General features: G+C 42.1%; 1 long non-coding RNA gene across 1 annotated transcript; it reads left to right on the forward strand.

The window, feature by feature from the left end:
- Window positions 1-18425: 18425 nt before the first annotated feature.
- LOC105610411 (uncharacterized) lies at window positions 18426-20892 on the forward strand. Its single transcript, XR_001039904.4, has 3 exons — window positions 18426-18512; window positions 19887-19940; window positions 20061-20892. It is a non-coding gene; the product is annotated as an uncharacterized LOC105610411 (long non-coding RNA).
- Window positions 20893-24723: the final 3831 nt, after the last annotated feature.

A 24723-nucleotide genomic window follows, 5' to 3' on the forward strand; every position in this document is an offset into this window, starting at 1 on the left:
ATTTTCCACAGTTTATTGTGATTCACAGAGTCAAAGGCTTTAACATAGTCAATAAAGCAGAAATAGATGTTTTTTTCTGGAATTCTCTTGCTTTTCGATGATCCAGCAGATGTTGGCAATTTGATCTCTGGTTCCTCTATGTTTTCTAAAACCTGCTTGTATATCTGGAAGTTCACGGTTCACGTATTTCTAAATGTTAGGCATAGTTTAGTATACAGTCAAGTTGTTCATTAAGAATAACTATTTATTTGAGACTTTTTCTTTTGTCTGCATTTTGTTTCTGTGACAACTGCCCTAAAATCTTTTACTATGATAATGGATTTGATATTTTCTTTCTATAGTTGTTATTTTTTGCTTTGTATGACCCGAGGCTATGTTATTGCAACTATACAGTTCAGGATTGTTACCTCTTTCTAACAGAATAGTTCCTTTTCTCATTATGTAATGGCCACTTTTATCCTTGATGATGGCTTTTGCCTAAAGGTGCCATTGAGTTTTTCATTGTGCGACCCACCTGCTTCCCAGATGCATCTTCTCCTTCAGGACTGGCAGCATCTAGGCGTGCCAAATCATGCTTTATGAAACTCTCCTCTCCCTTGGCCATTGATGTTACATTCTCCTGGTTTTCTTTTTCAGCTTTTTTTATCAGAAAACTATCAATGGCAACAATGAAAATATCAAATACTATCATTTAAAACCAGACCAAACTGTTTCTCCCTAGAGAAGGAAATGGCAACCCACTCCAGCAGTCTTGCCTAAAAAATCCCATGGACAGAGGAGCCAGGTGGGCTACAGTCCATGAGGTCGCAAAGAGCTGGACACGACTGAGCACACGTACAAACTGTTTATTTCCTTTGAAAATTAGCTCTCCGAGTAAAATACACCCTCTCACTGTTCTTCAGCTTCCACCTCCTTCTCCTCCTTCAGTTCTCAGTGTAGGCATCACCTCCTCCAGGAAGCCCTCCATAAATTCTCCCCGCCACCTCCCTTACACCACACATACTTTTTAGGAGGCTCTCCTGTGTCCTTCCTAGCTTTGTGTGCAGCTCACCATCTCAGATGCTTTACATTCTGAATGCCACATAGTCATTTGTCTTGTGAAGGTACCACATCAACTTCTCTATTCCACCATACTTCTGGTCTGGCATGAAGCTGGTATTCCATTAAGGCAATCAAACTCAATAGACAGCTTTTCCTGACCCCACTTCAGGTACTTTTCAAACTTCAGTTTTCTCCTGAGTTTCCTCCTTCAAACTCTTCACACATCCCTGGCTTCAACTCACACCTCTAGACTGATGACTTCCTATGTCCATGCCTTGAATCCTGTCCTCCCCCTGGGCTCTATAGCATGTCTCTGAAGCTTGACAAAATCTCACTTGCCCATCAGCAGCCAAATGCACATTTGCAAACTACACACATCCTCACTGTTCAGTAACCTTTCTTTCGTACAGTATCTTTTTTTCCTGAAGTCCTACCCATATTTGAAGTCTTTCATCCTCATTTTTAGCAGTCCCCCTTTTTAATCTGTGCCCAATATGCAATGAGCTCTGTTGAGCTCTCCTTTAAACCTTATTTTTGTCTGATCTTTCTTCTCTGCTCATACTGCCCTGACCTGACTCTAGGCATTCATCCTTCATGTCCGGAATATGCTGCACCTTGACCCGAATCCCTCTCTCTAGGCTGTCTCCATAGGCCCCTTTCCCAGCTATATCCCATCCTCACCTCTTGGTTCTTTTTCACTTCTGCCTGGTGATGTACTCTGCCTAGTCAGGTTCTGCCTGGTGATGTACTCTGCCGAGTCAGGCTGGTTTTCTCACCAGTCAGAACCCTCTTTCCCTCCTCCGGGTTTCTTTCCTCTACCTGGATTCCCTTGTCAATCTCTCCATCACCTGCTACATTTAATGGGTGTTGGCACTGAACAACCATAATAGACACCAACATGGCAGAATGGGGTATAGGCCAATCAGAACAGATGCCATCCGCATACAAAGGGCACTACTCAGCATCAGCTCTGTGACTCATAGACAAAATCTACTTGGTCCTCAAGTCCCAGTGTGATCTTATCAGTGACATGGATCCATCCTGGCTGCCTGAGCTTCACTTTTCTCTCTCCTCATCTGAGTCACACTCATAAATAAAATTAGAGAGAGGTCTTTGTCATTTGCTAGAGCTTTGTGTGAGCTTCCTTTATTTCTTTAAATAGACTGGGAACTCCCTGGGGACAGAGATCATGCTGGATGTCAATGGGTCTTCAAGTGCTGTACCTGAAAACAGCAGGGTCAGAGTCACCTGGGGACTTAGAAATGCAAATTCTTGGGCCCTAATCTGGACATACTGCATTAGAAACTCTGGGAGTAGGGTCAAGGGATTTTTATATTTTTAATTGAAGGATAATTGCTTTAAAAAATTTTGTTGTTTTCTGTCAAACCTTAACATGAATTAGCCATAGGTATACATATATCCCCTTCCTTTTGAAACTCCCTCCCATCTCCCTCTCCATCCCATCCCTCTAGATTGATACAGAACCCCTGTTTGAGTTTCCTGAGCCATACAGCCAATTCCTGTTGGCTCTCTATTTTACATATGGTAATGTAAGTTTCCATGTTACTCTTTCCATGCATCTCACTCTCCCCTCCCCTCTCCCCATGTCCATCAGTCTATTCTCTATGTCTGTTTCTCCATTGCTGCCCTGTAAATAAATTCTCAGTACCATTTTTCTAGATTCCATATATATGCATTAGAATATGATATTTATCTTTCTCTTTCTGACTTACTTCACTCTATATAATAGGTTCTAGGTTCATCCACCTCATCAGAACTGACTCAAATGCATTCCTTTTCTGGCTGAGTAATATTCCATTACAATATGCAGAGTACATACATCATGACAAACGCTGGGCTGGAAGAAGCACAAGCTGGAATCAAGATTGCCAGGAGAAATATCAATAACCTCAGATATGCAAATGACACCACCCTATGGCAGAGGGTGAAGAAGAACCAAAGAGCCTCTTGATGAAAGTAAAAGGGGAAAGTGAAAAAGTTGGCTTAAAGCTCAACATTCAGAAAACGAAGATCATGGCATCTGGTCCCATCACTTCATGGCAAATAGATGGGGGAACAGTGGAAACAATGGCTGACTTTATTTTTCTTGGCTTCAAAATCACTGCAGATGGTGATTGCAGCCAGGAAATTAAAAGACACTTACTCCTTGGAAGGAAAGTTATGACCAACCTAGACAGCATATTCAAAAGCATAGACATTACTTTGCCAATAAAGGTCCATCTAGTCAAGGCTATGGTTTTTCTAGTGGTCATGTATGGATGTGAGAGTTGGACTGTGAAGAAAGCTGAGAGCTGAAGAATTGATGCTTTTGAACTGTGGTGTTGGAGAAGACTCTTGAGAGTCCCTTGGACTACAAGGAGATCCAACCAGTCCATTCTAAAGGAGATCAGCCCTGGGATTTCTTTAGAAGGAATGATGCTAAAGCTGAAACTCCAATACTTTGGCCACCTCATGCGAAGAGTTGACTCATTGGAAAAGACCCTGATGCTGGGAGGGATTGGGGGCAGGAGGAAAAGGGGATGACAGATGACAGAGGATGAGATGGCTGGATGGCATCACCAACTCGATGGACATGAGTTTGAGCGAACTCTGGGAGTTGGTGATGGACAGGGAGGCCTGGCGTGCTGCAGTTCATGGGGTCACAAAGATTCGGACATGACTGAGCGACTGAACTGAACTGACTGATAGAGATTATCATATGGTTTTTATCTTTCAATTTGTTAATATAGTATATCACATTGATTGATTTGTGTATACTGAAGAATCCTTGCATTCCTAGAATAAACCCAACTTGATCATGGTGTTTGAACTTTTTGATGTGTTGCTGAATTCTGTTTGCTAAAATTTTGTTGAGGATTTTTGCATCTATGTTCATCAGTGATATTGGCGTGTAGTTTTCTTTTTTTGTGTTGACTTTGTCTGGTTTTGGTATCAGGGTGATGGTAGCCTTGTAGAATGAGTCTGGAAGTGTTCCTTCCTCTGCAATTTTTTGAAAGAGTTTTAGAAGGATAGGCATTAGCTCTTCTCTAAATGTTTGATAGAATTCTCCTGGGATGCCATCTGGTCCTGGGCTTTTAATTTTTGGGAGATTTTTGATCACAACTTCAATTTCAGTGCTTGTAATTGGGTTGTTCATAATTTCTATATCTCCCTGGTTCAGTCTTGGAAGATTGAACTTTCCTAAGAATCTGTCCATTCTCCCAAGTTATCCATTTTATTGCCATATAGTTGTTCATAATAGTCTTTTATAATCCTTGGTATTTCTGTATTGTCTGTTGTAACCTCTCCTTTTTCATTTCTAATTTTGCTGATTTGATTCTTCTCTCCTTTTTTCTTGATGACTATGGCGAAAGGCTTGTCAATTTTGTTTGTCTTCTCAAAGAGCCAGCTTTTAGTTTTATTAGTCTTTACTATTGTTTCTTTCATTCCTTTTTCATTTATTTCTGCTCAGATCTTTATGATTTCTTTCCTTCTACTAATTTTGGGGGGTTTTTGTTCTTCTTTTCCCAGTTTTTTAGGTGTAAAGTTAGGTTGTCTATTAGATGTTTTTCTTGTTTCTTGAGGTAGGATTATATTGCTATAAACTTCCCTCTTAGGACTGCTTTCACTGCATTCCACAGGTTTGAGTTGTCGTGTTTTCACTGTCATTTGTTTCATTAATTTTCTGATTTCCCTTTTGATTTCTTCAGGAACCTGTTGGTTACTTAGAAACCTGTTGTTTAATCTCCATGTGTTTGTGTTTCTGACAGTTTTTTTTCCTTGTAATTGATTTCTAGTCTCATAGCATTGTGGTCAGAGAAGATGCTTGATACGTTTTCAATTTTCTTAAATTTACTGAGGTTTTATTTGTGACCTAGGATGTGGTCTATCCTGGAGAATGTTCCACGTGTACTTGAGAAGAAGGTGTATTTTTCTGCATTTGGATGGAATGTCCTGAAGATATCAGTGAAATCCATCTCATCTAATGTGTCATTTAAGACTTGTATTTCCTGACTAATTTTCTGTTTTGATGATCTGTCCTTTGGTGTGAGTGGGGTGTTAAGGTCTCCTACTATTATTGTGTTACTGTCAATTTCTCCTTTTATGTCTGTTCAGTTCAGTTCAGTTCAGTCACTCAGTCATGTCCGACTCTGTGACCCCATGAATCGCAGCATGCCAGGCCTCCCTGTCCATCACCAACTCCCGGAGTTCACCCAAACTCATGTCCATCAAGTCGGTGATGCCATCCAGCCATCTCATCCTCTGTTGTCCCCTTCTCCTCCTGCCCCCAATCCCTCCCAGCATCAGAGTCTTTTCCAATGAGTCAACTCTTCGCATGAGGTGGCCAAGGTACTGGAGTTTCAGCTTTAGCATCGTTCCTTCCAAAGAAATCCCAGGGCTGATCTCCTTTAGAATGGACTGGTTGGATCTCCTTGCAGTCCAAGGGACTCCCAAGAGTCTTCTCCAACACCACAGTTCAAAAGCATCAATTCTTCAGCACTCAGCTTAGTGTTTGTCTTATGTATTGAGGTGCTCCTATGTTGGGTGCATAGATATTTACAATAGTTATGTCTTCCTCTTGGATTGATCCCTTGATCATTATGTAGTGTCCTTTCTTATCTCTTGTAATCTTCTTTATTTTAAGGTCTATTTTGTCTGATATGAGGATTGCTACTCCAGCATTCTTTTGCTTCTCATTTGCATGGAATATATTTTTCCATCCTCTCACTTTCAGTCTATATGTGTCTTTAGGTCTGAAATGGGTTTCTTGTAGACAGCCTATATATGGGTCTTGTTTTTGTATCCATTCAGCCAGTCTGTGTCTTTTGGTTGGAGCATTTAATCCATTTGCATTTAAAGTAGTTACTGATATATACATTCCTGTTGCCATTTTCTTACTTGTTTGGGGTTGATTTTGTAGATCTTTTTCCTTCTCTTGCATTTCTTGACTATATAAGTCCCTTTAACATTTGTTGTAAAGCTGGTTTGGTGGTACTGAATTCTCTTAACTTTTGCTTGTCTGAAAGGCTTTTTATTTCTCCATCAGTTTTGAATGAGATTCTTGCCGGGTACTGTAATCTTGGTTGTAGATTTTCCCCTTTCAGTACTTTAAATATATCCTGCCATTCCCTTCTGGCCTGGAGAGTTTCGGCTGAAAGATCAGCTGTTAAGCATATGGGGTTTCCCTTGTATGTTACTTGTTTCTCCCTTGCTGCTTTTAATATTCTTTCTTTGTGTTTAGTTTTTGTTCGTTTGATTAGTATGTGTCTTGGCATATTTTTCCTTGGGCTTATCCTGTATGGGACTCTTTGTGCCTCTTGGACTTGATTGGCTGTTTCCTTTTCCATGTTGGGGAAATTTTCAACTATCATCTCTTCAAAAATTTTCTCATACCCTTTCTTTTTCTCTTCTTCTTCTGGGACCCCTATAATTCTAATGTGGGTGCATTTGATATTGTCTCAGAGGTCTCTGAGACTATCCTCAGTTCTTTTTATTCTTTTTACTCTATTCTGCTCTTCAGAACTTATTTCCACCATTTATCTTCCAGGTCACTGATTCATTCTTCTGTTTCAGATAGTCTGCTATTGATTCCTTCTAGAGTATTTTTAATTTCAGTAATTGTGTAATTTGTCTCTGTATGTTTACTCTTTAATTCTTCTACGTCTTTGTTAACTGATTCTTGCATTTTCACCATTTGGTTTCCAAGGTTTTTGATCATCTTTATTATCATTATTCTGAATTCCTTTTCAGGTAATTTTCCTATTTCCTCTTCATTTATTTGGACTTCTGTGTTTCTAATTTGTTCCTTCATTTATGTAGTGTTTCTTTGCCTTTTTATTATTATTTTTAACTTATTGTGTTTGAGGTCTCCTTTTCCCAGGTTTCAAGGTTGAATTCTTTCTTCCTTTTGGTTTCTGCCCTCCTAAGGTTGGTCCAGTGGTTTGTGTAATCTTCATATAGGGTGAGATTTGTGCTGAGTTTTTGTTTGTTTGTTTTTCCTCTGATGGGCAGGGCTGAGTGAGGTGGTAACACTGTCTGCTGATTATTGGGTTTGTACTTTTGTTTTGTTTGTTGTTTAGATGAGGCATCCTGCACAGGGTCCTATTGATGGTTGGGTGATGTCAGGTCTTGTATTCAAGTGCTTTCCTTTGTGTGAGTTCTCACTATTTGATACTCCCTAGGGTTATTTCTCTGGTAGTCTAGGGTCTTAGAGTCAGTGCTCCCACTCCAAAGGCTCAGGGTTTGATCATTTTTTTAACTGCAGGCTCTGCACGGAGCATGAGGTAACCTTGCCCTGAAGCTCCAGCAAATAATATCAAGTATTGGGACAGGTCATCATTTAGCAACTTCTGTCCAGTGTTTGAGCCTCTGAAACTTTAAGAGACATATCGAGAACTTGTCTGCAGCAAGGTCCTGCATCTCACCATGTGCGTCAGAGAGTGGGCAGGATATGGAGGCCTTCTTCACTCCAGAGCAGAGATTAAGGGATCATGTTTTAATCACCCTCCAGATGATTCTGATGCATGCTAAATGTGGAAACCACTTTGCTAAGTAATGTGGGGCGACTGAGTAAAAGTCTTCACAGTAGGATTTTAATAAAGACTTCTCTTGCTAATTAAATGCTTATCTGTCTTTGCACACTGAATGGTACATGGCATTAATTATGTGTAGCACAGACACTTGGGTTTGGATTCAACAAACATTTAGTTATCACTTGGTGTATGACAGATTGGAGGTTAGGGACATTTATGCTACTGATGACTAACAGTAACATTTATGGAGTGTGATGTGAGCTCTGTTCCAGAGGAAGAGTTAAACAAAATATCATCATTCATTGACTGAAAGTTTAATATCTTTGAAATTAGGATGCATTTTATAACCAATAGAATATCATAGTTTAATGATATGTCTTAATAATCAATAGTGTTTTAGACACAATAAAAATTCAGCAGAAAGTGTGTGTGGTCCATTCTATTTTTGATAAAATTTAGTGTGTATGACTGTGTGTGTGAGTGTGTTTATATACTGCCTTTTCCATTTAAAAAAAGTTATGTAGCAAACATAACTTTTAACACTGAACTCTGGGTTCACAGGGGCAAAAATGTTGTGAAACATTCTGAGCCTTTAATATTCTCTTTGAACATACAAGAGGCACTTTTAGAAGAGACTGAAGAGTACTAATTTACATCCACCGTTTCCCAAAGGGATAACACAGATCCAGCTTCCTCAACTTCATTGTCTACTCCTCAGGAATTTTAAAATACGCAAAGAAAAATGTGAAGTTGGTTTCATCTTTCCAAACAGTAGCTTGAATCTTACCATACTTAGTCAATACTTAGAAAAATAACAAGTTTATTTGGCTAGGATTTAATACAACAGCTCTAATGATCTATTAGACATTTGCCATTTTGTTTATTTCTCTTTTGAGGCAAGCACAGAATTGTGTATAGTGTGTTTGTAAAAGCAGAAAGGAGAAAGGATTCATTTGAAGCTTGGCTACCCCCACTGCACAACAGGCCCCCACAGAGAAAGAAGGGCATGGCTTTCTGAGTGGCAGTCTTAGTTTTGGCAAACATGTTATTAGGAATAACACATTCAAATTCTCTAGTATTTTCTGACCAAGGTTAGAAATAAGATGGTTTTGGGTTGGAATTTGTTGTTGTTTAGTCGCTAACTTGTGTCCAGCTTTTTGAGACCCCATGGACTATAGACGACCAGATTCCTCTGTCCATGGGATATCCCCAGGCAAGAATACTGGAGTGGCATCACCATTTCCCTCTTCCTGCCTAGGGATCAAATCCACGTCTCCTGCATTGGCAGGTGGATTCTTTACCACGAAGCCACCGGCGAAGCCCTTGTGTTGGAATGCCTAACTCCAAACACATTATTCTCCTCTGTAAACACTATCTGGAGAAAGCCATGGCACCCCACTCCAGTGCTCTTGCCTGGAAAATCCCATGGACGGAGGATCCTGGTGGGCTGCAGTCCATGGGGTCACCAAGAGTTGGACACGACTGAGCGACTTCACTTTCACTTTTCACTTTCACTTTTCACTTTCATACATTGGAGAAGGAAATGGCAACCCACTCAGGTGTTCTTGCCTGCAGAATCCCAGGGACTCGGGAGCCTGGTGGGCTGCCGTCTATGGGGTCGCACAGAGTCGGACACGACTGAAGCGACTTGGCAGCAGCAGCAGCAGTAAACACTATCCATCAATAGTTGCCTTGCCTGATGACTGACATACAAACCATAGCACTAGAGACTGCACAACAAGACCCCTACCTTCTATTAAGTTATATCTCCCCTTCACTGACCTTATTTCTCCACCAAGCTTGACAAACTGGGATCTCTTGGCTATGCCTCACCTTTTCCAGCCTCTATGGTTTGCAAGAAAATCCCAAATATGCTATTAAAATTCTATCTATCCTTGGATGACCTTATCTCAGGTATCATCTCTCTCAAGGAGCCTTCCCCCGTTTTCTCCAAACAACCCAATCTGCCTATCCTGTGATCCTAAGATTTTTTTTTTTGCCTGATATTTATATTTTACCACTTTCTTATTAAACTTCCCATAATAGCAGTGTATCTTGAAGTATGGTCAATGACATTAATATTAGAGAACCCCTGAAGCTCATTCCAATGCTATTGAACCAGGATCGGCAGCATGGGACTCAGGAATATGCATATTTAATAAACTTTCTAGTGATTCCGCCAAATTTTGAGGATTGCTGGTGTGGTAGAAAAGGCTCCCCCACCTTTTTTGTAAGTTATAGAAAATTTCAGACATATTCAAAAACAGAATGGATAAAGGAATGTATCTTCATGAGCTTAACATTCAAATGTAGCAATGATGAAAACAGGGCTAACCCTGTTTCACCTACACTCTCCTCCACTTTTCCTAGCCCTTTAGATTATTTTGAGAAGATATCAGTTATTATATAATTTCATCTATAAATGTTTCTTCCCTGATGCTGGAAAAGATTGAGAGCAGAAGCAAAAGAGGGCGTCAGAGGATGCAATGGCTGGATGGCATCACTGATGCCATGGACACGGATTTGGGCAAACTCCTGGAGATGGTGAGGGACAGGAAGGCCTGGTGTGCTGCAGTCATGGGGTTGCAGAGTCAGACATGACTGGGTGACTGAACAACAACAATGAAATCTAAAAGATAAGAACCGTTTTACTTTAAATCATAATCACAACAGCATTCAGTTCAGTTCAGTCGCTCAGTAATGTCCGACTCTGTGACCCCATGAATCGCAGCACGCCAGGCCTCCCTGTCCATCACCAACTCCCAGAGTTCACTCAGAGTCTCGTCCATCGAGTCAGTGATGCCATCCAGCCATCTCATCCTCGGTCGTCCCCTTCTCCAGTATGGTAGGCAGGACATTAGTCCCCTACCCTAACTCCCCTTAAGATGTCCACAGCCTAATCTTGGGAAAATGAAAACATAGCAAAAGGGGCTTTGCAGATGTAATTAAGGTTAGAAGCCTTAAGCCAGGGGGACTTTTCTGGATTATTTGGGTAGGCACAATCTGATCACATGAGCTCTTAACAAGCAGACAGTTGTCTTCACCTGGAAGAGAAGGAGACAAGTAGAAGAAAGATGCAACAGGAAGGAAATTTCGAGAGATTCTGAGTGTGGAAAGAGTTTAACAAGTTGTTGCTGGCTCTGGGATGGAGGGACCATGAGCAAGGACCAGAAAGAGGCCTCTAAGCACTAAGAAATTTTTTTTCTGGCCAAGGGCTAACAGGAAATGGAGATGTTAGTCCTACAGCACAAGAAACCTGATTCAGTCAACAACCTCAATAGTTTGAAACCAGATTCTTCCCCATAGCCTCCATAAAGGCCCAACTGATGTCTTGATTTTGGCCTTGTGAGACTCTAAGCCAGCCACCCCAACTATGCTGTACTTAGATTTTGACCTGCAGAATTGTGAAATAAAAAGTGGGAGCTGGTTTAACAAACTTGTGGTAATTTGTTATGGTGGTGATAGGAAACTAATATACTTGGTATCATTGAATATCTAGTAAGTATTCACTTTTACTTTACTGTTAAGAAAGTGTTTTTATATAGTTGATTTGTTTAAATTGGTCTAAGCAAGGTTCATACATTTCATTTGGTTACTCTGCATCTTAGTCCTCTTTTAGTCCATAAGCTCCCCCTTTCTTTTTTCCTCTCTATCAGTTTAAGAAACCAGGTTGTTTTGAACTGAACAGTTTCTCATAGTTTGGACTTTTACAAGTTCATGGTATAGTTTAACAGGTTCCTCTATGCCCTGTTTTTCCCCTGCAAGCTGATGGTAGTTTTAGTGACTTGGTCAGATTTAGGCCTGGTTTTTTTCTAACAGGTTATGTGTACACCTTCCTGCTGTATCACACTGGGATCCCCCTTAGGGATATAATTCCCCCTTAGCTAATCCCCCCTTTTACCTAATCAATTACTGAGTTATTGATGATTATTACCTAGAATTATTGAATTGGCCAAAAAGTTCATTCCAATTTTTTTGTAAGATGTTATAGAAAAATTCAAATGAACTTTTTGGCCAACCCAATATTTCTGCATTAGTGGTTGCAGAGTGGTGATGTTCTAAATAAATTTCTAAATTTATCATTCCTCTTTCACTTATTAGTTAGAATCTTCTAAAACACCAAACTATTCAGTTAATCCAAGATACCGCTGATGCAGGGAAGTCAGGATAACTGTCTGATCTGCAAAGGCTTTGAAGGCCAGTCTGGTACTAATCCTACATATGCTGCGTAATAGTTAATTTGCCTTATGCAAAGTATCGTACCTCTCTGTGCCTCAAGTTCATTATTATAAAATGGTGACAGCATAGAAGACTTATTACAAGCTTTCAAAAATTAACTTATGTAAAAGCCCCATGCCTGCTACAGAGTAGTGCTCATCAAGTATCTGTGATCACAGTAAAGTCCTCCTACGATGGTCCTAGGATTGGGCCCTATGCGGATCTCTGACAATGCATCTTCAGCTTGCTCTCTGAGCCTGCTCTGGAAAACTACATCTGCCTCTTTCAGGGTTTGGGGTGGGATGGGGATTGCTCCTGGTGTGTTCGTAACTCCAAGGCTTCCCTTCCTCCCTGGGCTTCCCAAGACCCTTGCACAGCCCCTTGGAGCGACAGCTGTGACTGCAGTTGGATGGGCTCACCCCAGCTTGTCGGGGGCAGCCCCAAGGCTTCTTGTAGATGTTTCCCCAGAGTTTACAGTTTGTGGTCAAGCTCATATTTCACTGCAGACATTTTCAGCAGGGAGCATGGGGAGCAGTGCAGGTGGTGGGGTTAGGAGAGGGTGGTCTGATTCTCCTCCCAGCTTGGCTATTAGCTGATTGTATGGCAAGCCACTGGAACAAGGTCCCAATCCAAGAGGGGTCTCCGAGGCCCCTTCCAGTTTGAACCTGTCTTCACTGGAGTGCTAAAAGCTCAGAAAACAGGGCCAGAGGGATTTTGCCTACCTCTGTGACTTCCCACAGGCTCTCCAATCTCAGGACTCCCAAACAAGAATTGTCCTCCCTCCAGCCTGGCTGGGCTGAGTGACCGTCTCTCTAACTGGCTGTGACCCTCTCAGGCCTGTTCTGCATAATCAGAATAAATTGGAAGCTAAAATATTTGTCCAGGCAATTCTGATCAAAAACTCCCCTAGCTTTGATCTCTCAGTCAAAACAAGGTATTCTCCCTCAATTCTGATGACATTAACCTTGAGTACTTATTTTGCTGGGAAGGCAGGCTTCTCAGGGCTCATTAAGGCCCTTTCTCAGCCACTCAGCCCTGACCAGGCCCAGGGCTTTGTGCTTTGCCTCTGTAAAGTAAATAGTTATTGGCAAGTGTGGAGTTTGGTCTGGAAACTCAGTCTTCAGTGGTGACAAGGGCTACCTGACTTCTGCCTGCACGTTCAGGAACTAGGTTGAGCACTCCCAGAGAGGGACAGCTGGAGGGTGGGGGCTCCAAAGGGAGGGGCAAGCACCTGAGAGGTAACACTCTTTGGGAGAGATTATGGGGATTAAGCAATCTTTCTTTCCATTTTTCTGCAAAGAGAATTGTTCAGACGTTCTGGCAGGTAGCTCTGTTAGGTAAATGATTGGTCTCTGCTGGTTGTATTAACCACAGGAAGCCTACCTTCCTCCCTGCCCTTTCCCTCAGGTTGAGTGGGGAATGCTTCCAAACTGTGATTGTAAAATTGGGGGCATGGGCAGAAGCTAAGTAATCTTTCCCGCTTCCACTACAGGGCAGAGAAAGAGCGCTGAAGACCAATACATTGATTTTTATTATGAGTGTTATTTTTTAGATAACCTCATTAGCTGTCTGAGGACATCTACTGTATTTTGTCAGCCAAGAATTCTTTCATTTGGACTGGCTGCATGGTCCTGTGGTGCATGGAACTGCTAATTACTGCAACTACCTCCGCCCACCCTTATTTCAGCCAAGAGGGTGGGTACATGGCACAAGCAGACCAACGGAAGTTATCCCATCTTCTGGGATTGTGACTGGTCCTGAGATGGAAGCTAACCCCATCCAGGCCTATCAGAGCACTTTAGGGGTGGTGGGTTTCTGAGGCTCTCAGTTCCATGGGCTGCTGAGATGGTCTGATCTAAGTTCGAGTTTTTTCTCCATAACTTCCCCAATATGAATGCACCATCTGCTGTAGGAGAGATCAGTACTCAGTGAGAGGCTGAACCAAAAATATAGAAAAGTGTCACCAGTCTAACTTTACCAGTGAACTTTCCCAGTTAGATGAGTTGAGTTTCTTGGGTTTGCATCACTTGCAACCAAACGAGTTAGACAGGGATTACAAATCCAGACCAGGATTTAAATTTCAGTCTGCCACTTACTTACTAGCTCTGTGAACTCTGGCAATCTGCTTAACTTCTCTGAACCTGTTTCCTTATCTATAAACGGGGAAAATGATATAGATCTCAGAGGATTATTATTAATATAAAGATTGAATGAGATAATATATATTAGGTGCTCAGTTCAACAGGTGACAAACAGGCACTCAACAAATATTTATTAAGTACATACAATAGTATTTGTTGAATTAATCTAAGGAATGTTTTAATTCTTAGATAAACTTTTGCTTTTCAAAGTAGGTTATAGGTGTTGTTGGAAGTGCACAGTGGTAGGCCAGGGGCACCAGCAATCTTAGAATAAACACACAGCCCTTCTTAGAACAGCAATTAATTCAATATATTTTTATATTAAAAGAAAATGGATGTATTATGGAATAGAATATAAGTCACATGATTATTTGGGATAAAAGAGAAGAATTCAGAGGAACTCCTTGCGTGTACAGTGGACACTGTCCTCTTCCATTAAGTGTGTTCTCAAGACAGGCTCTGTAACACCACAGACTGAAGAGGGGAGCATAGGCTGGGGTGCGGAGGAGGTGGCTCAGCCTGCCTTGGGCTCCCTGTGCCTCTGCGGGGCCTGGACAAGCCATTGGAACCTGTCTCCTGCCTTTTTTTCCTTATCCAAAAATGAGTTTGCCTGTCCTAAAAAGTTTCTTTAAGAGTCTAACATTTCATCTTTGCCATGTGAATTAAGTGAATTCCATGTCAAGTAGAAATGTTGAAAAAGGGATTGAGTGGATTAATTTATTAGTTATAGGGTTTATCTCGTTTAGTTTCAGGTCCGATTCTATGATTCTATTCCGAACCTTAACCATGGACAGTGCCATAATTCATGACTGGCATGGATATTGTCTAAACTAGGTACACATATGTGTACCTAAATTTTGATAGTAGTAGTTGAAAAGTAATCGTTCAGTGTTAACTGTAATACAAATCAAATCTATAATAATACTACCATAAGGCATATATTTCATAACATATCATAGGATCAATAATCAAATAACTATTTTAATATTTTAATACTGATCATATGGCTATGTGGCAATAGGTTTAAAGCTGAAAGAAAGTTGGCTAGGCATAAACCCAAGCAGGGTATCCCCAGAGGGAGAAGATGAAGGTTTTTGTTTTTTTTTTAATACACAGGTCAACACATGCTTTGCTTTGCCTCATAGAGTGGGAAGGAGAGAAGGGCACTGGGGCAGAGACATTTGTTTGCCAGATTCCCCCGGTTCCTGGATCTGGTGCCTATGAGGTTCTCTGTGTGGTCCTTCCTCCATCCTCTTCAGCAGGACAGACCCTGTTGGGATCGATGGAAAGGAAGGTACCAGGCCGCTGTGGGGCGGTAGTATGGGTGGGAGGACCAGAGCACCAAGACCGTGTAGGACGCTCAGGGCGAGCAGCTTGGGAGGAGCAGGAGGCTTCCCCCATGTTGTCATTTAAGTGTGTGGGGTGGACTTAGGAGGCATCCAAGATGACTTTGTCATTACAAAGATTGTCTTTGGTAACTTGGGAAATGGTTTAATCCAGGATGAACATGATTTTTCTTTTCTCCTAATTAATTTATTTTCTACCCAAGAAATTGACTGTGTCCCTTTAAGCAGCACCAACCCCAGAGCAAGGTGCCCCTGGAGGGAACCATGGGATCAATTTTTCAGCTGGGGCCTATGCAGCTTGGCTGTAGGGCTTAAGGCTTTTAATTTGCTTATACATAGAGTGGCTTGAGCTCTATACATCACCAAATCAATGCAAATCAGTTTACTTGAAGCTGGTTCAATTTTAAAAGAATTTCATTAACCAGCAATAAAAGGCCTAGTTTAATATAATTACTATAGGATCCCAAGCTCATCAGGAAGGATTCCTTTTCTATAATGATCTTAACATTTATATTATAGCATTTTCTAAGGAAAAAAAAAGGAAATGAAAAAGCATACTAGAGGAAGATGCTGAAAATAATATTTTCATTCTTATGAAATGCAGTGTTGGAACTACCATTTAACCAACTTTCCCCCCTAAATGGCAAGGACCTCAGGGAGGAAACATATTTATGCAAACATTTGTATGTGAATGTCTACAAGCACACACCCCTGGACACATGTTTGATGCATTATCTAATTCGCACAGAACTATAACCATTCAAAGGCAGAAGAAACCTTAGTGGCATTTAATACAATTGCTTAATTTTACAGAAGAAACTGATGCTCAGAGATCATAAAGGGTGATCAAAGGTCAGCCATCTGGTTAGCAGTGATGGGGGCCTGGAAATTAGGTCTTTGCTCTCCTGACTGGTGTCAAAACCCCAAATCCCCTGTCCCCCTCATAGCAGGAGAGGAGAGGCATGGTGGGAAATCACCTCCCTGTAAGTGCTTTTATTAAAAAAGAAGGAAATCCTGCAATTTGCAACTACATGGTTGAAGTTTGAAGTGGAATAGGCCAATCACAGAAGGACAAACACTGCATGATTCTGCTTATTGGGAGGTATCTAAAGTCATCAAATTCATAGAATCAAAGAGAGGAATGGTGATTGCCAGGAGGGGGAAACAAGGAGTTGATAATCAACTGGCATAAAGTTTCACTTAAGCAAGAAGAATAAGTTCTAGAGATCAGCTTGCAACACTACCTAGAGCTACTGTAGGCAGCTGAACTTTGTACCTAAAAGTTTTGTTAAGAGGACAGACCTCACATTAAGTATCCTTACCATAATACAAAACCACCAGGTTATCTAGCTGAGTGCAGTGTGGACACTGAATGATTACTGTTGGATCACCCAACTTGGACCTGAACTCTTCAAGGGCAAGGAAGTAGTATCTCATTCACCTTTGCATCCCAAATTTCTCTCTTGAGCCTGGAATACAGAAGACGCTCAGTAGTGCTTTCTGAAGGCGGGAATGAATGGATAAAGAGGACTGATGATCTGTAAAGCAACTGCTCATAACGTGTACTTGCGAAGTGCACGGGGCTGGTTGGTCTCTAGTCACCCTCCAGGCCTCGCCTTCATTCTCCTCTGCCCTGCTCAATACCCTCTGGTTCTGACCCCTTCTGAGGGCTACATCCCTCAGGCTCCCCTCGCCCTCTGGCCTCTGGTTGGGCTTGGCAGATGGGAGGCATCAGTGGGAGAAAGGAAGGTGATGGAGAGTGAGGTTGGGGTGTTTCTCCCCTTCCTTCCATGCTTCACTGCCTCATTCTGTGACTCTGTAACTGAGGACTCCAACTCCTGCCTGGGAGGCCCTCCAAAGCAGCTATCAGTATGGCTATCTCCTTCCTTGCCCCTGAAGACCTGGGATATTGACTTTCTGCCATTGCTTGTGCCCGACTGCCTCAGAATCCATCTGGGGTCCCTCTGACCTGCCCATACGTCTTCAGTTGAAATACTCGAAGTGGAATTGCATTTGCTGCCAGGGCCTTTGCCTCACAATCCTGAAAGTAGTTCTTTTAAGGGTGTCCACAGACATCAATAGCTTATCAAATACTAGTTTGTAACAGGCTTTTAAAAATGGAAAACAACCGTCCAAAAGATGAATTGGGTCCTTTTGAATTATCTTGAAATTTTAGTCATTATGTTTTACAGTTCAGAGGAAGAAGGGAGAAGAAGCCTGCAGGGTGCACAGCACAGCGGTACTGAGACAGCAACATGCCCATTTTACAGATGAGGAATATAAAGCTTTAAAGAGCCACCTGTCCCATCCAGGGTTGGCTCCCAGCCTCTGGCAGAGGTCAAGGCTGCTACAAATAGTTTGTGAGCAGAAGGAGAACCTAACAGGATTTCTTTACCAGAAAGGCCAGTTGGGCCAGCAAAGGGCAGATTTGGTGCTTCAGTGGTAGAGTCCATTTGTCCTGAACTACACAGGACAGTAACATTCTGCTCTGGCGAGGGCTGCTTAAATTCTTCAGGTGAGAACAAATTTTCCCTAAGGCCACAACCAAGAGCTATGGTATCTCACAGCTTCTCTTTTCTGAAGAGAAGCCCACTGGAATGGTCTTGGGATGCCAGCAGCATTCAGAAGTGCAGGGAGAAAGATGCCAGTGGTGGCGAGGTCAGCCTCGAGCCCCGGTGGAAGCTGCAGAAAACAGGGGCTGATTTAGAGCAGATGTGAGAGGCTGCGAGGGGCCGTCTGTCCTCAGCTCGTCCAGCCCTTCTGTTGTGTCTGCCTCTGTTTGCTGCCTCAGCCCCCAGTGGCCTGGGCTAGCGCCACTCTATTTTTAGTTCACATTTCACCTTTCTGTCTACGAGGTGCTTTTCCCAGCGTAGGAAAACACGCTGCAGCCACGGGATCGAGTGCTGACCTCCTCCCCTCAGCAAGCGCCTGTGACCTTGGTGGAGGGAGAGTCTCCCACTTGGGGCTCAGCAGGGCTCCTTCTGGGGGTCTGGGAGGAAAGCTGTCATGGCCCATGAATTCTGTAAGACTGCTGAGTGGAAGTCGTTGCCAACAGACCTTGGGACACTTTCTTGGCAGCAAAGGAATACACAGGGCAAGGGAGGGGCCCCTGGATTGTATAAGTGATGGCCCAGACTTGTGGAGAAAGGCAGTCGAGGTTCCCCTTCCCCTCATGCAGGATCTACATTGGGGCTTTACAAAATACAGCTCTCCGCATCTTCTTCATTCTTGAGGTGAGTCAGGAGAAGGGAAGAAAAACTATGCATCAAATTTCTATTATTTATTGTTACTGTTGGAAACAATATTTATATGCTAATTAGGGAACATTTTGAAAATGTAGAAAAAAATTCAACCAATTGGGATTGAACCTGGGTCTCCCGCATCTTAGGCAGACACTTTACCATCTGAGCCACCAGGGAAGTCTACCGTGTAGAGACAGTTGCTATTAACACATTAATATATCTACTTCTAATCCTTTTGAGTTACATAAATTTTTTTATAGTTATAATCAAGTAGTAAATACAAAATTGCATGCAGTAGTTGTTAAAAGTCTGTTCTTATTTTGAGATTATAAAAGTAAAGATATATTGTGTATAAAACTTAGAAAATGTATTAAAAGTAAAAAAGAAAAGAAAGATTTCCAATATCTTATCACTCATGAATAATCACTGCTAATTTATTGGCATCTGTCCTGACAGCTCTTTTTTCTATGCATTTTTAAATATAATCAAGATCATATTGTCTATTTGATTTTCAAGCACTCTCAATAAAGAGAATCCACTGATTCTAGAAGGAAGATGGTATGAAGAGAAATTTGATGATAGATATCTGTCCAGATATTTACCCATTAGAAAGGCCAATGATTCAGTTAATTAAACAACTTCTAAAGATGCAAAATGACTTCAGTTCTTGGGCAATAAGCATCGATTATCTATTGTGTTATGCAAAGCTGCTTTTAAGCATTCATTTGAGCAGTTCTCCTGACAGTGTTCCAACAGTGTAAAATGTTTTAGTGTTGTTAGCGAGTGATGGAACAGAATGACACCCCTGGTCACTGAATACAGTAAATGTCCTTCTGAACGAAGTGAGGGATGTGGCGTCACAAACACAATCCCTGTTGATGAAAAGATGTACATTTAGCTGGACCAAAGACTTGAGGGCTATGCACATAATTTATAGTAGAAACTCTATGTTTTCTTTTAGCCACTCAGCTTAGCACCAAGGGATGGGCTGTGATTTAAATGCTAGAAGATTCTCAGTTAAGCCCTATAAACTGACCTATGCAGGGAAGTCTAGGGACAGCCAAGCCAGCAGGAAGAGTAGGCCAGTGTGAGAAAATGCACTCCAGGGCTTTTCCTCCCCAAGCACAGGTCTCCTTGGAAGGCCTGGATCTCCTGCAATCTGTGGTAACACCACACTTTAACCCCAAAAGCCTACTGTGTAAGCAATCTGATGTCTGTACCCAGATGCCAACAAGGTAGGTAGTATGGTTTTCACACTAACCCTGGTTGGTGCTGGGAACCTAAACTCCAGAACATAAAGTGATAATGCAGCGTGGCACAGAAGAAAGCCAGAGGTACCCACAAATGTTCTTATCTTTTATCCAGAGGTTGCACCCTGAAAGCTGTTGGCTGCCATGTGGGAAGATGTATGAGGTCAAGGTAAGAAAAAGCTTCTTTGTACTTCAGGGGATGGGCAGAAAATTAGACCTATATAGCCTAAGTAACTATAAAATTTTCAAGGTTTGGTATTCACTTTGCTTTTTTTTTTTTTTTCTCCAGGAGGGATGAAATTGCATAGGCCAGTCTACATAGCAATGAAGATCATCTGCTTGAAACTCACTTGGCCATCTTCCTACTTAATGGGAGAAAGCCCTCATCAAAGCATGGACAGCTTTGGGTTTCCTGGAAAAATGGGCTCCCCTTGTGAAGGGTGTTGGCAGCACTGTTCAGTATTGTAAATACTAGGATCTGAGAGTTGATTTTACTACAGAGTTACTGGAACTTGGGAAATGATAGACTTTATTTGACTAAAAGTTTTTTTAGAATTCAGCATCCTATGATAAAAGCTGATTAATTTACTTCATCTGATACATGCATTAATAATTTGTGACACTGTTAATAAGGTTTTAAAAAACAGTATCCTATTTATAACACACCACGAGACACTACATTCTAGGATACCTTGTTATTGAAAGCAATACCACTAAATATGAGACATAACTGCTTAAGAAAACAGACTCATGATAGAGGCCAAAGCTAAATGGAAGCATCGAGACCAGAATATAGTGGTCCTGCCCCTGCCTCAGGTTCCTGCAGAAGACAAAATATTCAGGTTGCTAGGTTGCAGATTCCAAGCTGATCTACAGGGCCTCCTGCTGAGGTGTGCTCTGTCACAGCAAATGCCATTCCAGCTGGTGACCTCCTTAGGTCTGGTTCAAGCCTGTCAACCAAATCCCAGAGGAAGTGAACAAAGGAAGAAACATGGCCATTAAGAGTGTAGAGACTTTTAGTTCTAATTCCTGCGGCTCTGTCGGTGACTTACTGGGTGGACTTTATGAATCTCAGTTTGCTCTGTTGTAAAGCAGAGACATTAAATCAAGTCCTTGAAGGAGCCTTGTGTGAGCTGGTGTTTGGGCAAGTGGAAAGCAGGTCATGAAGGCTGGTCAGCTCCCTTATTTCAGTCCTTGTTACTAAACCAGAGTGAACATAGGATTTCCCCCAGAGTCTTCAGAGGGCTTCACTAGCCCAGTTGTAGGGGGTCGACTGGGGGTGGTGTGGACAGGCTTTGGCACAGGCAACGTCAATGCACAAGACTGGTTCTAAAATGAAGATCTAGACCTTTGTATTCCAATCTCCTTCCTTGCAGAGGGAGGGCCTAGGCTTGTGGAGGGCTCACTGGGCTACAGCCAGGGCCAGGAGGATCTCACCCACAATGTGGTGCACACATTGAGGATAGAGGAAGAAGCTGGGGGGGGCCAGCTCCAAACCTAGATCATTCACTTGGGGAGAGAGGATAAGGAGGAGCAAGCGCCCAGGATAGAATTAAGAGGGCCAAGAGTTGAGGAGCACTACATAGGGGAATGACTAGAGGGGTCCTTAGGAGAAAGTGCTCAGAACAGTTTTTTTAAAACAGCACTGTTTAATGCATTCTTATATCACACAGAAAATTATGGGAGTTGAAACTGCCCAGTGATGAAATCCAGAGACATGGACACTTTTGCCATCTGCATTTTCAGGACTTACTTAATACCAGAGTTAGAATTCTCCAGTTTTAAAATGCACATGTCCTGATTACTCAGGCTTTACAAGCCAGCGAGTACAGAGGTGGTTGCATTAAGCTGGCCCTTGAAGGCTACAAGCTGCAACCAACTTATCTGCAAGCATTCCAGTCTTCAGAAGAATTCTGCTTCCTGGCTCCTGTTATTTCTTGGAAGTTTCCAGGGATGCTTGCATGTGTCTAAGAATCAACTCTGGTCACTGCTTGTTAGCATGGCCAGTAAACAAACGGTCCTTTAGATATCTCAGAAGCGGCCCCTGAGCTGGCCTCTAGCCTACTGCCCAAGCTGCCCACAGGCAGGTTGCTAGCGACCCTCTGCAGCATGATGCTGGAAGCTGGGACTCTCTGAGCCTCCACGTCGAGAACAGCTGGCCACCCCCAGGGCTGCTGCTGCTGGGAGGCTCTCACCCCATTTATTTCCAAGCTGATGCTCTTGGAACCCAAGCTGCTCTCCTGGAAGTGAGAACACTGTCCTCTTCATCCCCTTCTTCATGTTAGAATCATCCAGCAGCAGAACACGGCCCTTTCAATTCCCTTGCAGCTCTCTGTCCCCAAGACTCATGCCTGCTGCATGAGGGACCTGGTCAGCACAGGATCTGGTGTTGTTCTGTATCCAGAATCGCCCAACTCCTCATGCAGGGGCCCACAGCTCAGGCTGGGCCACAGCGTTAGATTCCTATGTCCCTTGCAGAGGACTTCTGCTCCAGGGATTGTGTGGCCCCTGCCACGATCTGTTTTCTGCTGGGGCCACCTCAGTTTGTCAGACATGTCCATAGGCATTTATACCAGAATTCTGTCAGGATTTAAATCTGCGATATTCTTATTTTTTTTAATATTTTGCCAGGAGGTGCTCAGCACCTGTGAAAGCCAGAGGTGTAACTGACCTGTGGGATGAGCAGGTATATTACCTGACATTTGTGTGGGAAGTCAAGACCCCACGAGGCCTGGACATGGGGACACTGATGGCACTATTATTACATGGGTCACCAGCACCAGAGGAGGAGACTGGATTGGGTTTGAGAAGAATCCTAACTTAGTGGACTGCTGTGTCCAAATTCCAGCCCTCTCACTTACTGGCTGTGTGACCTTGGGCAAGTTACTGTGCCTTTCTATGCCTCTGTTTCTTTAATCTACAAATGAGGGATGATAACAGTGTCTACTTCATGGGGTTATTGTGATGATTAAATGTTTCAATATATGTAACACACTGGGCCTGGCATATTGCACACATTTTTGCTATTTTTGCTGAATCTTGAGGTCATCAAACACATCTAAACTCATTAAATATGAAGTCACCTTGGCTAGGTAGAGTCAACATCTCAGTGGGTATCTCACAGAGAACCCCAGGATTTTCTGGCTATTCAAAGACAGAGCAGATGGGCAGCACTGACCCACAGCAATCCTGGATGGAATTAGGACGAGGATTCCTAACCACACCAGAAATGCCACCTTTGGACCATCTTTTCACCACCTGAATGGCTTGGACTCACAGAAACTTCTCCCACAAGGAGACTAAGATGCCAAGTTCTGGTGGGAAAAAAACAAACTGTCCAAAGGGCATTCGGAGCATTTGCCCTCCTGACTTGTAATTATTTTTTCTGCTATTTGTACAGCTGAATCAGAGGTTCCAGGAGAGTGAGGCAATTCCAGGGGGACTCAGGGGGAAGGGAGAGAGTTAGAGGGAGAGAGGGAGAGAGAGAAAGAGAATTGGGGAGAATGTTTTTGCTGGGAGCAATCAATTGATTCAACCGTTTTGGCACAGAAATTTCAATTTACTGGATAGCTTGTATGGACTTTCCAGTACCTTTGTAAAAGAATGTCTTGTCCATCGTGTTTTGGCATTTTTACTCCTGGATTTAGCCAAAACCTGAGAGTTTGAAGACCTCAGAAAGTCATTAAGGAGCTCAAAAGCACTGAGGCTGTGACTGCAAACTTTAGATGTAAGTGTGCTCCAGCTTTTTTAAAAATTAAAGGTATTAGATGGTTCTGGAAAACTACTGGAGGCCAAGTTTGTTTATATGAACTGAGGTTGAGCTTAAAGTTTTCATATTGGCCTTTTCTGCTTGAAAATGTGTTGAAGTCCTCCTGGATGTTAAAGAGCAACTTATTTTCTTCATTTCTTTCTTTTTTTAAATTTTGTTTATTTATTTTTTTAAATATAAATTTATTTCTTCTTTGACTAAGGTTTCCTGTGCTATTGCTCTGAGGATTTTTTTTTTTTAAATTATAAAAACATTTTGCATGGCAGTTTCAGATCTCACTCTACATTTTAGTACTATATTAGTGGACATTTCTCATTTTCTAGTATTTTATGGTAGCAGAGTTTGTGTTTTAAGTGGTAATTAGCATCACTAATTATTTTCAGGTACTTGTCACCCTTAATATTTATTATCTACTATGTTTCCAATTTTTTTTTTTTTTTTTACAATTTATGTGAGTCATGTTATTGAAAAGAACATTGCATGGTTAATTTTGTTCCCCTAGTTTCACTCTCAAGGAAATGGAGGCTCAGAGTGATAAAGTAATCTGCTCAAGGCCATACAGCACATGAGAGAGGTAAGATTTCAGCTGAAACTAGCCACATTCTGTGCACAATGATTGGACAATTGATTCTACTCAATCCTTGATGCCCAAGTGTCTGTTAACTGTCCTTTCCAACAAACTTCTTGCCACTCACTGATTTCAAGTGTTCCCCCGGTCTAGGGTTCCATCACCTGTAGCCAGGCTTGGGCATAGGCTCCATCCTCACCTCCCAGCTTCCTCTTTTGTCTGCCTCCAGGTTATTTCCCTAGCAGCCAGAGTGAGTTTTAAAAAAACATTTTACTATGAAAAATATCACACGTATGAAAGAGCACGTTTTACAGTGAATATCCATATGTCAATCCCTAGATTCAACCACGAACATTTTACTATACATATTTTTATCATAGATCTATTCCTCCATCCATCCCTCAAACTATCTTATTTTTTGATGCATTTAAAGTAAGTTGTAGACATCAGTTAGGAAGCACCACTACGAACAAAGCTAGTGGAGGTGATGGAATTCTAGTTGAGCTATTTCAAATCCTAAAAGATGATGCTGTGAAAGTGCTGCACTCAATATGCCAGCAAATTTGGAAAACTCAGCAGTGGCTACAGCACTGCCAAAGAATGCTCAAACTACCG

This window comes from Ovis aries, chromosome 4 (assembly GCF_016772045.2).
Source record: "Ovis aries strain OAR_USU_Benz2616 breed Rambouillet chromosome 4, ARS-UI_Ramb_v3.0, whole genome shotgun sequence".
In the NCBI taxonomy this organism is placed as follows: domain Eukaryota; kingdom Metazoa; phylum Chordata; class Mammalia; order Artiodactyla; family Bovidae; genus Ovis; species Ovis aries.